The sequence below is a fragment of the Helianthus annuus genome, chromosome 2, assembly GCF_002127325.2.
Source record: "Helianthus annuus cultivar XRQ/B chromosome 2, HanXRQr2.0-SUNRISE, whole genome shotgun sequence".
NCBI classification, from domain to species: domain Eukaryota; kingdom Viridiplantae; phylum Streptophyta; class Magnoliopsida; order Asterales; family Asteraceae; genus Helianthus; species Helianthus annuus.
Genome location: NC_035434.2, coordinates 90956189 through 90968824, shown reverse-complemented (window position 1 = coordinate 90968824; position 12636 = coordinate 90956189).

The window sequence follows — 12636 nt, the reverse complement described above, 5'->3', positions numbered from 1 at the left end:
TTCGAGACGCCTAACTAGTCCTATGACAAGTATTATATGCCCTAACATGCTTACACATGTTGCATAAACAGTTTAAGTGACAAAAATTAAGTTACATATGCTTAAAATCTAATTATGCATGAAAAGGGCATTTTGGTCATTTTCCTAAGGCATATAAACTACCTATCATACAACTAATTAAACTAAGTGACCTACCATAAGGTATAACCTTGGAAGGTTATTCCCTATACAACTATGGTCATAATATATGCTTGGTCAGATCCTAATGACCGCTTGACTTACGACCCTGCACAAGCACTAGACTAAAAGTGGCGAGTTAAACATGTTAAAACATGTTTAACTAAGTTAGAAAACAAGTTTGATATCAAAACGATGTGTTTTGATACCCGAAAATAGTTTCATCGCAAAATGTGCATAATCGGCATTTTGACCGAAACTTTGACTCGTCACTTCGACTAATCAATGTGGTAATCAGTAGGTATAGTCACAAGGGACTATAACCATCGTGATTACACTCACGTTGCAAAGTTCGAACGAACTTTGTGTTGACCAATTCATGGTCAAAACAAAAAGTCAAACACCGTTTGACTTTCATGCTTGAAAAGCATAAACAAGCATGAAAGAAGCTTACAAAAGGTCCAAGCTAGGAAGAATTGAACTAAAATACTCAGGTATGAAGCCTTAGCTTCAACTTAGAGCAGATTTAATTCAATTTGAGTAAGGAACAAATGAGAAACCCAAGCCTATTCATAGAAAGTTTGGATTAATAAGATCATTCCAAGTGTTAGGAGGATCAATCTTGGCCAAACACTTGTAGAACATGGTTTCTAATACAGGGGGAACACAAAAACAAGCTCAAGGTATCCCAAAACCATGTTAAAAACCACTAAAATCAGCTGCTGTGACCAGATTCGAAGTTTCTGGTCTGATGGTCTGTCGCGCCCCGCGTAAGCTTGACCCTTGGGTTACGCGGCCCGCGAGCTAAGTTTGGCAGATTGACAAGTTTAGTCCCTGCACGCTTAAAAGTTAGATTTTGATGTTTTTAAGCCACGTTAACCCCATTTCAAGGCTCTACAATGAAGTTAAAGCATAGGGAACATGAGATATGCTTGAAAACATCTCGGATGTCGGTTCGTTTGGTCGTCCAGTCACGTTATTCGGTTAATTACGACGAAAACTCGAACGGACGTGAAAACGATCCAAATTACACGACGAATGATATTTTGCATTCCAATCACTAAAATAAAATATTGTGATGATTAAAAAAATTTTTGGATGTCCGGATATGTTCAGAACGTAAGATTTGCGCGTAAATGCAAACTTATGCACTTTTTGACGCTTTTAGTCCCTATTGATCAAATAAGCATATTTTCGCATACCGAACCCATCAAAGCCTGTTTCTGAGATATATAAAAGATATTTAGGGTCTGTTTAGCTTATGATCATGTTTCGGAATGTTTGTTTCTATACGAATCGGCATACTTTCGCAGTTTGTCATAAATAGTCCCTGCGATCGAATAAACTTGTTTTAGACACACCAAACCCTCCAAAACTTATTTCTAATTTATGTGAAGGTTATTTAAGGTATATTAAGCCTATTTCACTATTACGGAGTGTTTGTCGTGTTAAACTGATTACATTTACGCATCAGTTTGCGTATAACTTTGTAGAAAGCGATTTAAAGCTTGAAATCGAACTAGAATCAAAACGTAAAATCATCAAACACAAATACACAAATATTGACACCAAAATACATCGTTTCATTGATAATTGATATTTTTTTACATCGTACGACGTTTATAGAGCACAGTTGTCATAGTCTCCCCTACTTTAGGAAATTTCATCCCGAAATTTTAACTAGAGGAAACTTGTGAAAACAAATGTGGATATTTCGCTTTCATTTGGTCCTCACGTTCCCAAGTAAACTCTAGGCCATGTTTGGACTCCCAAAGAACTTTGACCAATCGTATTCTTTTGTTCTTCAATCGCTTGATTTCACGGTCCATTATCTCCACAGGTTTCTCGACAAAGTGCATCGTGTCATCAACTTGAATTTCGTCGAGTGGAATATGAAGATCAGTATCGGCTAAACACTTTCGTAAATTGGACACGTGGAATGTTGGGTGAATATTCCCAAGTTCAGGAGGTAGCTCAAGTCGATAGGCAACCTTTCCGATTCTTTCAACAATCTTAAATGGTCCAACGTATCGTGGTGCAAGTTTTCCTTTCTTTCCAAATCTCACCACTCCCTTCCAAGGGGACACCTTGAGTAGGACACGGTCTCCGACTTGAAATTCCAAGGGCTTGCGTCGCATATCCGCATAACTCTTTTGACGGCCTCTAGCTGTCAGAAGATTATCGCGAATTTTCTTGATTTTATCTGTTGTTTCAAGAATGAGTTCAGGTCCAGTAAGCTGAGCTTCATCGATCTCATTCCAACAGATAGGTGAACGACATTTTCGACCGTATAAAGCTTCAAAAGGTGCCATATTGATGCTAGCATGATGACTATTATTGTCAGAGAACTCGATCAACAGTAGACGAGAATCCCAATTACCTCCAAAGTCTATCACACATGCTCTAAGCATATCCTCCAATGTTTGTATCGTTCTCTCGGATTGTCCCTCTGTTTGGGGATGATAAGCAGTGCTTAGATTTAGTTGAGTTCCAATAGCAGATTGCATGGTCTTCCAAAAACGAGATGAAAATCGAGCATCATGATCGGATATGATATCCAAAGGAACACCATGTGGAGACACAATCTCATCAACATAAATCTTGGAAAGTTTATCAGCAGATAGATCCTCGCGAATCGGTATAAAATGAGTTGAATTCATTAATCGATCAATGACAACCCAAATGGCATCATGACCTCTAGATGTGCGAGGTAACTTAGTGATAAGATCCATCGCAATGTTCTCCCATTTCTATAACGGTATTTCTGGTCGTACAAGCAAACCAGATGGTCGTTGATGTTCAGCCTTGACTTTGAGACAAGTTAGGCATTTAGATACATACAAGGCAATATCCCTTTTCATACTAGGCCACCAGTACTGAGTACGAAGATCCTTGTACATTTTGTCGGCACTAGGATGGATTGAATATTGAGACTTATGAGATTCGTCCATCACTAAAGTGCGAAGATCGTCTTGTTTCGGAATCCACAAACGATTCTTGAAATAGAGTAACCCATCGTCTTTCTTTTCGAGTTTAAGCTCTAGTTGACGTGGTAATTCCTTACCCATCAAATCTTATGTAACACAAGTACATTGAGCTTGAGAGACACGTGATTGGATATCGGACAGAGTGCGAACAAAATGAAGCTTGACTCGTTCCTTTCGACTTAGCGCATCGGCTACGACATTCGCCTTACCAGGATGGTAGCGAATTTCGCAGTCGTAATCATTCAAGAGTTCAACCTAGCGTCGTTGTCTCATGTTCAGCTCCTTCTGATTGAGAATGTGTTGGATACTTTTGTGGTCTGTGAAAACCACACATTTCGTGCCATAAAGATAGTGTCTCCAGATTTTGAGGGCAAAAACCATAGCTCCTAACTCAAGATCATGAGTGGTGTAGTTCTTCTCGTGTACTTTCAATTGTCTTGATGCATATGCTATGACTTTACCTCTTTGCATGAGAACCCAACCAAGGCCTAGATTCGACACGTCACAATAGACAACGAAATCATCGTTTCCTTCGGGCAAAGATAAAACAGGAGCATCACATAGTTTTCGTTTCAGTGTTTGGAAAGCTTTCGCTTGTTTGGGTCCCCACTCAAAAGGCTTATTCTTCTGAGTCAAAGCAGTGGGAGGAACCGCGATCTTCGAGAAGTTCGAAATGAATCGACGATAGTAACCAGCAAGACCAAGAAAAGAACGAACTTCTGTCGGTGTCGTAGGTGTGTTCCAATCCTTAATAACAACTATTTTGGAAGGATCCACATGAATACCCTGCTCGTTAACAATATGACCCAAAAACTGAACTTCTTTAAGCCAAAATTCACACTTGGAGAATTTAGCAAAAAATTATTCCTTCTTCAGGAGTTCCAGTGTCAGACGAAGGTGTTGTTCGTGATCGGCTCGAGACTTCGAATAAATAAGAATGTCGTCAATGAACACAATGATGAACTTGTCTAAATAAGGCTACAAACCCTATTCATTAAATCCATGAAAACAACTGGGGCATTCGTCAAACCAAAAGGCATGACAGTGAACTCGTAGTGTCCATATCTTGTGCGGAAAGCAGTTTTGGGAATATCTTCTTCGAGTACACGAAGCTGATGATACCCAGAACGCAAATCGATATTGGAAAAACACGTAGCACCTTGCAGCTGATCAAAGAGATCATCGATTCGTGGTAGGGGATATTGATTCTTGATGGTAAGTTTGTTAAGCTCACGATAATCGATACACATTCGAAAAGACCCATCTTTTTTTTCACAAACAAGACTGGAGCACCCCACGATGAATAACTCGGTCGGATGAACCCTTTGTCAGATAACTCTTGAAGTTGTTTAGATAACTCTTGCATCTCAAACGGTGCAAGACGATAAGGTGCTTTCGCAATCGAGTTGGCATTGGGTACAAGATCAATATGAAACTCGACTTGACGAATTGGAGGCAAACCAGGCAGTTCATCGGGAAACACCTCTGGGTAATCTCGAACAATCGGAATGTCTTGTAGACACTTGTTCTTGCCTTTCTCCTCTATGACATGTGCCAGGAAGGACACATATCCTTTTCGTAAATAACTTTGGGCTTTCATACACGACATGAGTTTCAAACCACCTGATGGTTTCTCGCCACGAACCTCTAGAATTTCACCAGAGGAAATAGGAATACGGACAATCTTATCGAAACAAACCACCTCAGCATGATACTTAGTTCCAATCCAACCCTACGATAATATCGAAACTCCCAAGTTGCATTGGTGTGAGGTCAATAGAAAAAATATGGTTATCGAGGTTCAACTGACAATCGCGAATAACAGAATAGAGTACAAGAGGTTTACCAGTAGCAACTTCGACAGATAAGGGTTTCCTCAATTTAGTTCAAGGTATCGCAAGTAAAGGCTCAAAAGATAACGATACAAAACTTCTGTCGGCACCAGAATCGAAGAGATCAGATGCAGGTTGATGGTTAACAAGGAACGTACCGTTAACAACCTCGTTGTCAGCACGAGCCTCATTTTCATTCAAATTGTACACTCGTCCACGATCGGGATTTGCATTCGCATTGGCATTCGCGTTCACCAATTTCGGGCAGTTGTTACGAAAGTGACCCATCTCTCTGCAGTTATAACATGAGCCACGTGGAAATCTAGTAGCGTTTCCCTGAGTCTGTGCTGTATTCTGAGCAGCTTGATTCTGACCCAAACGACAAATGTTGGCTGTATACCCAAGTTTACCACAAGTAGTGCACTGCTTACAAGCTTGCTGAGTCGCATGATGACCATTGCACCGATTGCAATGAGGTGTAGTACCAGCATACGGTTTCTTGGCAGGAGGTTGTGCTGGTAGGTTCTGAGCGTTCTGATTGGTAACAACAAAATTTTGGGAAGCCTTGCGCTTCCTCGACCTCCTTGATGACTCGCCTTTCTTCTTACCCTTTGTCACGACCCCCGACCCCACCCTTGACGGAATCGGGCGCCGCGAACAGCCAGGTGGTACCGGTGGTTATTTTAAAAAGTAGTGCAGCGGAAATTTCATCAGGACCGTGAGTTAGAAAACACCGGATTTTTATTTATTAAATAGATGGGGATAAACCCATGTTTTACAAAGGTAGCTTTAGCATGAACATCATTTCTTGATTTAGTTTAATTGATAAAATAAGCCACTTCTGTAAGTCTTTTGGTGCCGTATCCAACTCTTATTCCGATCTACTGGAATTACATGAAACGCGTTTTAAAAAGGTTTTGTCAGCAGGAAATACTGAGTGAGTTCATTCATTTTATTTAAAACGACACATTGTTATAATTTACAGTATTAAGGGAGATTACAATGTTTCTATCAACCAATTTCCCCAAATCGGTATTTGTCACTCGACTAGTTTCTGTGACTATGGTCAGATCACCCATTGGCTAACTCGTTGTCCAATGGTGACAGGAAATAAGTAATGTATACAAAACCCCACATACCGGCAGTAATTGAAGATTACATAAACTTAATCCCTGTAATTATAACTTTGAAATAAATATGGTTTTGGAAAGCAGTTTGATAAAAAGAGAATGACTCACAGTATAAGCATGCAGTATTGATTTAATAAGCTTCTTGATTCTACTCTTTCTGATAATTAAGCATATACTTTATTATTTTGGATCTTCTGATGATTAAGCATCCATTTTGATTGTAAGCGTATAGTTGGGAGTATTCTGATGGTTAAACATATAGTTTAACAGAATGGAATACGTATTTGTGTAAAACCATATCAAACTTAACGATGATCATGAGATTCGAACCTTAACGAATTTCAGAAAGTATAGTCTTATTCAGACAGTACTTTGGTATCCATTTAATGAACTCACAAGGTATAATACTTTGGATTCCGTTTAACGAAATTCACAAAGTACAACACTTTGGCATTCGTTAGATGGTTCCTGAATCGATCGGACAGAACATCGCTTTGGTGATTATTGGTTAGAACACCAACGTATAGAGAGAAGAATAGAAGAAATGAACAAAGGAAAATGAATCCTAAGCTTCCTATTTATAGGTAAGGTAGATTCATTCCTTAGCTAGGAAGTTTCCTTAACCATTAAGTTTCCTTAACCATTAAGTTTCCTTAATCATTAAGTTTCCTTAACCATTATGTTTCCTTAATCATTAAGTTTCCTTAATCATTAAGTTTCCTTAAGTTTCCTTAACTATTAAGTTTATTTATCCATTTAACTAAATAACCTACTTAGCTGTTTAATTAATCTTATTTAGTTTAATTAATCTTGCTTAACTTAATTAATCTTGATTAACTTAATTAATCTTGATTAACTGATTAATTAATCATACTTAACTTAATTAACAGATTAATTAATCTACTCAGCTAACTTAACTGCTAAGTTTATTTAACTATTAAGTTTACTTAGCTATTAAGTATTCTAGCAGCTACCTGCTTACGAGTTCTAATTTCTAGATACAATGGAACTCGTATTAGTGTATTAACTCAATTCAACTTTAACGATAATCACGAGATAGAAACCCTCACAATGAATGACAAAGTGCGATACTTAAACATCCATCGAATTCACGACGAATGACAAAGTATAACCTGAGTTTGAGCAGCACTTAAACATCCATCGGATAGTTTCAATCGATCGGATAAAATATCGTACTAGTGATTAGAGTTATTACCCTAATAACGAGCAGAGTTTCGGGGTTTTAGGGGTGTTGTGTAAAGAAACGGAGATACGAGAAAGTAAGTTCGTCGAAATTCAATCGAACTGGTGCAGGAATTCAAGTCCCACACTGCTGCTTATATACCCAAATTTGGGTTTCCCCCGCGTGTCGCGTACGGGTCAGGCTCCCCTGTCGCAAGTCGCGGGGAGGGTTGGCCTGGCTTCGGTTGCCACGTGTCCCACGTAGGTCTGACACGTGTCGCAGTGTCGTGACGCGTGTCCTTGGCCGCCCTTCTCGTCCAATCATGCGTTTTCCTCGATTTTCGTGCCGATACTTATCGCGTATGTTTAGGTCTTGATTCCAGTTGATTTGGTTTTTAATTGTGAATCTAATAAGACTATTTTTATGCGATTTGGTTCATCGGACTCCAAGATTCCTTACCCGCTAAATTTTTCAGATTGAGTATACAAGTTTCATCACGTGCAGTTCTGGTTTTGATTACGGTTTGGTATCGAGACTATCTTTGAGAGTTGTTACATCCTCCCCACCTTGTTTTAAATCTCGTCCTCAAGATTTGGGTTACGTTATCATTTCCGAGTTATGTCACATGTTAAATAATAGGATTAAGGTAAATGACACTGTACTTGAATCAGAATATGTTCAAATTTTGTGAATATGAGTTGTACAATAAATAGGATTCAATGATTCAACTGCATTAATTCAAGAAATCGATGTCAAATGAATAAGATGAAATGATATAATGACTAGGTTCAAGCAAGAAGGGAGTTATGATCAATAGAGGTCTAAATCGACTGTTTACGAGTCGTGAATGACTAAGAGAATTTATCGTCAAAAGAAAACTTTCTTTGATTGTCAATTGAGGAAGCTTCAGAATCAACAAGCTCAAAATGAAATAGACGCACGAAAATAATTTGTCAATTATCGAATTATGATATGAAAAATCAATGGATTGACATTTATTGGATTATAAGGATACACCAATATACAATAGAGTTTAGTGTATTATGACTACTTTTGAATGATGAATCGAAGGAAAGATATACGTGGTTTTGAAGGATTCGTATGATGTGATTAGCCCAAGCTACAAGTTTATACTGACATCGCAAGGTGTCGTAATGATTGAAATGATTCAATAATTGCGGTGACCGAACAATTTCACCGTTTTTATAATCAACTGAGAGCTTTTTGAAGTAAAATTTTGGATATTCATTTCGAATAGGATTTTTAATTGATGATGATAAGATCAAATGAATATCATAGAATTTTCGATCAATGATGAAAGAAACTTTAGAGATACACCGGAATATGATATGAATTTGTGTACTCTTATCTTAATACATAATTGTATTAAGACTGTTTAAGATAATGAACCAACAGAAAATAAATAAATAAATAAATCCGTACATCAGGTGTGAAAAGAAGATTAGCTCAAGTTTCAAATTAAAGAAAACGTCACCCCAAGGTGTCGTAGTGATTGAAATAATAGCAGTGACTGAATGAAATCAATTGAAAGTTCAACGAAGTAAATCCGAATGTTTGATTCAAAGAATCTAGTAGGATTTTCGATTGAAAATGAAACAATTGAATAATGTTTTTCAATCAAAGATGATAAAGCAATAAAGATTACGAAACGCTCAATTGATGATGTAAGAATCATTAAGAGATACACTGAAATGTGATATGAATTTGTGTATCATTATCTTAGCACACGATTGTGTTAAGATTGCTTTTTATAGGATAAACCAACAGAGCGGATTTAGTACAAATTAAATCCGTATATAATGTATGCAAACAGAAAGTATAAATAGTTCCGCATGAAACGACTGATAGTAATTTAGCACAATTTGCAAGTTCATACCAACACCACAAGGTGTCGTAGTGATTGAAACAAGGCAACAACAGAAGTGATCAAACAAGTATCACCGTGTTTTGAAATTAAGCGAAGGGTTCACAAAGTAAATCTGAATATTTGTTTCAAATAATTTTCATAGGATTTATAACTCAAAATAGAACGAATAAACAATATTTTTGAGCGAAGAGGAAAGGCAATGAATATCATGAAATGTTTGCTCGATGATGAAAGAACCGTTAAGAGGTACACCGGAATATTTAACACGAACTGGGTACCATTATCTTAACACATAATTGCATTAAGACTGATAATACATAGATCGAACAAGCGGTTTTCATATCAATACACAATAAATAATTAAATCTGAAGCATGGTGTGAGCAACAAGATTAGCGCAAGCTTCAATTTGGGAAAACGTTGTAACATTTGTGCTCAAAATCATTATGAACAGTTCAATTATCAATAAAACAATGTTATTTGATCCCAATGTTTGTTTGGTTGTGTTTTACATTTTTCATGTTTTGACTTTTGTTCAATTTGAAACTCTACATCGCTTTCTAGAGAATTATACGCAAACTGGTGCGTAAACGTACTCAGTTTAATGTGACAAATACTTCGGAACATCAACATATACTCAACATACCTTAAATAACCTTTACATAACTTAGAAATAAGTTTTGAAGGCCTTGGTATGGCAAAAACAAGTTAATTCGCTTACAGGGACTAAACTTGACAAACTGCGAAAGTATGCCAATTTGAACTGTAACAAACATTCCGGAACATGTCCATAAGTCAAACATACCAAAAATATCCTTTACATAGCTTAGAAATAGGCTTTGAGGGGTTTGGTATGCTAAAACAAACTTTTGGATCATTCAGGGGCTAAAAGTGTCAAAAAGTGCACAAGTTTGCACTTTCGCACATAACTTACGTTCTGAATACATCCTAACATCCAAAAATTTATGTAAGCATCCTTATATTATGCCTTAGTGTTTGGCATGAGAAAAATCCATTCGTCGCGTCATTTGGATCATTTTTCGCGCTTATGCGCATTCCGTCGTAATTAACCGAACATCACGATCGTACGGCCAAACGAACCAACATCCGACATATTTCTGAGCATGTTTCATGTCCACAATGTTTAGGCATCATTTTAGGGCCTTAAAGTTGGCTTTACGGGCCTTAGAAGTGTCGGAAATGGCTTAAACATGCAACAGGGACCTAAACTGTAAATTCTGCAAGTTGTGCAGATCAGACATAGCCAGGCGGCCCGCCTGGGTTTTGCTTGTCTGCTGATGCGGGCCGCATGGCCCCTTCAGTTGCAGAAACTTTGTTTTCTTGCAAAAATTGGCCTTTCAAACACTCCAAAGGGCAATGCCCTTTCACCATCTTTGGGGTTAAGGTCACATTAAGCCACCACAACATCTTGACAAGTGTACAGCTTGGATCGTGGCACGATATTCAAGAAACGATCCTAAAGGCTTTACTTTTCCTATAAATACCCCCCCCCCCTTTTGGTTAAAATCTCACAAAATCTGATCTAAAGCTCTAAGTTGAGGCCTTTGCTTTATACCTGAGCTCCTGGATCGAGATTAGCTTTCGGGGATCCTTCATAAGTGTTCTTTCGTTCTTTTATTCGCTTTTCGAGTCCGAAAGTCAAATTTTTGTTTGACTTTCTGTGTGACCAGCCATGGTCAACACGAAGTTCATGGAACTTCATAACGTGAGCGTGATTACGATGGTTATAGTCCATGGCGACTATACCTACTGATTACCACGTTATCTAGGCTCAGTGACAAGCCGTAGTTTCGGCCAAAATGCGCATTCTTACGTATTTTGTAACCAAACTACTCGTGAGCATCAAAGCCGTTTGTATTGATGCCAAACCTGTTTTCTAAACTTAGTTAAGCATGTTCTAACATGCTTAGCTCGTCACTTTTAGTTTAGTGCTTATATAGGGTCGTAAGGTAAGTGATCTAAACCATCGCTTATACTTTCGAACCCGACCCATTTGGTCGATCATTAGGATCCGACCAAACACATTAGGTGACCATAGCTATAACCTTCTGAGGTTATACCTTATGGCCACGATGTTAGGTGTTCCAAACGCGTTCTACGCGAACGACGCGTTAAGGTAGCATAAACTACCTAAACGGGTCGTAATGGATCGTAAGCACTTAGGTTAGGTTTCATTTTAGTATGTAGGCTTTGTTAAACCATATTTCACGAGTCTCCATACTCGTTTGGTTTACGAACCCGCATACTATCCGGTCCTTCCGATTTTGGTCCGATATATTAATATAGCTACCTATTAGGTGTCGTTTGATATCCCGTGATCTCTAGCATTGTGTGATTATTACACAAGGAATTCAAAGCAATCTCAGGTGAGTACATTGAACCCCTCTTTTACTGTTTTCCAAACATTTTGGGGTGAAACACATGTGCCTACTTGTTACTTTCATGCTTTCCATGTTTTCACACCGTATACCTGCTATGTTCGTTAGTACATTATAGTACATGATTTCATTACATTTCATGCTATGTATGCCCATTGTGTGCGTACTTAGTACATTGTTTTACATTACACTTCATGCTATGTATGCCTATTGTGTGCGTACTTAGTACATTGTTTTACATTACACTTCATGCTATGTATGCCCATTGTGTGCGTACTTAGTACATTGTTTTACATTACATTTCTGCTATGTATGTTGACTGAGCATACTAGTACATTGATTCACATGACTTTTATGCTATGTATGCCTATTGTGTGTGTCACACCCCGACCGCGTATAACATGCAACCGCGGCGGAAAACGTCGGGGAGTGTTGTTAACAGAATTAATTGTTTCATAACCATGGCATACAAGTTTCATTTTATTTATAAACAACGGTGTTACATTGTCTTGGAAAGAGAGTACGGAAATCAAAACATAATTATGCTAGTTCTAACTTCATTTTTTTAGGCTCTAAGGCACAGGTCCGCCCTAGAATCATGATCATCGCCCTATGGAATAGCTCCTGAAAACACATGTGAAAGTAGGTACGTCAGCATAAAAATGCCTGTGAGATACATAGGTTTTGTGAAAATGTGAGTCATGACTTGAGTTTAAAGAATGTTTAATAACAGTCAGTCATGAATCTTGTACTTTGTCTTGCTTTGTAAATCATTTGAAAAACGATGACATCAGATGATATATATAGATAAGTGCAAGGTTAAACGAGTAACCAAGTAAAATGAGTTGAATATGATAAGTTGTTTTGTAAGATGATGTTATATGGAAAGTATGTTATTTGTATAAAATGTTATATGTTTAAACTGAAATGATTTAGATAACGCCAAGATATGTAATATTATACAAACATTTATATATAGGAAGTACCAGCGGCGTATCCACCATGTTTGCGTCATATTACATACTCCACGCTACTCAAACC